Source organism: Mandrillus leucophaeus, unplaced genomic scaffold, assembly GCF_000951045.1.
Source record: "Mandrillus leucophaeus isolate KB7577 unplaced genomic scaffold, Mleu.le_1.0 Scaffold645, whole genome shotgun sequence".
Classification (NCBI taxonomy): domain Eukaryota; kingdom Metazoa; phylum Chordata; class Mammalia; order Primates; family Cercopithecidae; genus Mandrillus; species Mandrillus leucophaeus.
Window position 1 is genome coordinate 573067 of NW_012106975.1, and position 1249 is coordinate 574315.

The following is a 1249-nucleotide window of genomic DNA, read 5'->3' on the forward strand; positions in this document are numbered from 1 at the left end:
GAGATGGGGGCATTGCTTGAGCCTATGAGTTCACAGCCAGGCCTAGGAACATAGTGAGACCTCCCGCTTCCCTCAGCCCACCCCCACAACACCCCCATCCCTACAGAAAATGTTAAGATTAACCAGGCTTGGTGGTGGGAACCCTGAAAATCTGAGAAAGGTCTCAGTTAATTTAGAAAGTTTATTTTTGGCCAGGAGCAGCGGCCCACGCCTGTAATCCCAACACTTTGGGAGACCAAGGTGGGTGGATCACTTGAGACCAAGAGTTCGTGACAGCCTCAGGAGGTGTTGATGACACGTGCCCAGGTAGTGGGGGCACAGCTTGGTTTTATTTTTATTTTTACTTTATTTATTATTTTTTTTGAGACGGAGCCTTGCTCTGTCGTCCAGGCTGGAGTGTAGTGGCGTGATCACAGCTTATGGCAACCTCCGCTTCCCGGGTTCAAGCTATTCTCCTGCCTCAGCCTCCCAGGTAGATGGGATTACAGGCACACCACACCACACCTGTCTAATTTTTGTATTTTTTAGTAGAGATGGGTTTTCACAACGTTGGTCAGGCTGGTCTCAGACTCCTGACCTCAGGTGATCGCCTGCCTTGGTCTCCCAAAGTGCTGGGATTACAGGCGTGAGCCACCACGCCTGGTCACACAGCTTTTTTGTTTTTTTGAGACGGAGTTTCGCTCTTTCACCCAGGCTGGAATGAAGCGGCATGATCTCAGCTCACTGCAACCTCCGTCCCCCAGGCTCAAGCAATTCTCCTCCCTCAGCCTCCCGAGTAGCTGTGATTACAGGCGCCTGCCACCACGCCCAGCTAATTTTTGTATTTTTAGTACAGACAGGGTTTTGCCACATTGGCCAGGCTGGTCTTGAACTCCTGACCTCAGGTGATCCATCTGCCTCGGTCTCCCAAAGTGCTAGGATTATAGGCGCGAGCCACCATGCCGGCCGACAGCTTGGTTTTATACATTTTAGGGAGACATGAGACATCAATCAATGTAAAATGTACACTGGTTCTGTCCGGAAAGACGGGACAACTCTAGAAGGGAGAGGGTTTCCAGGTCACAGGTAGGTGAGAGACAAAGAGTTGCATTCTTTTAACTTTCTGATTAGCCTTTCCAAAGGAGGCAATCAGATATGCATCTATCTCAGTGAGCAGAGGAATGACTTTCTATTTTTTTTTTTTTTTGAGACGGAGTCTCACTCTGTCACCCAGACTGGAGTGCAGTGGCGCTATCTCGGCTCACTGCAA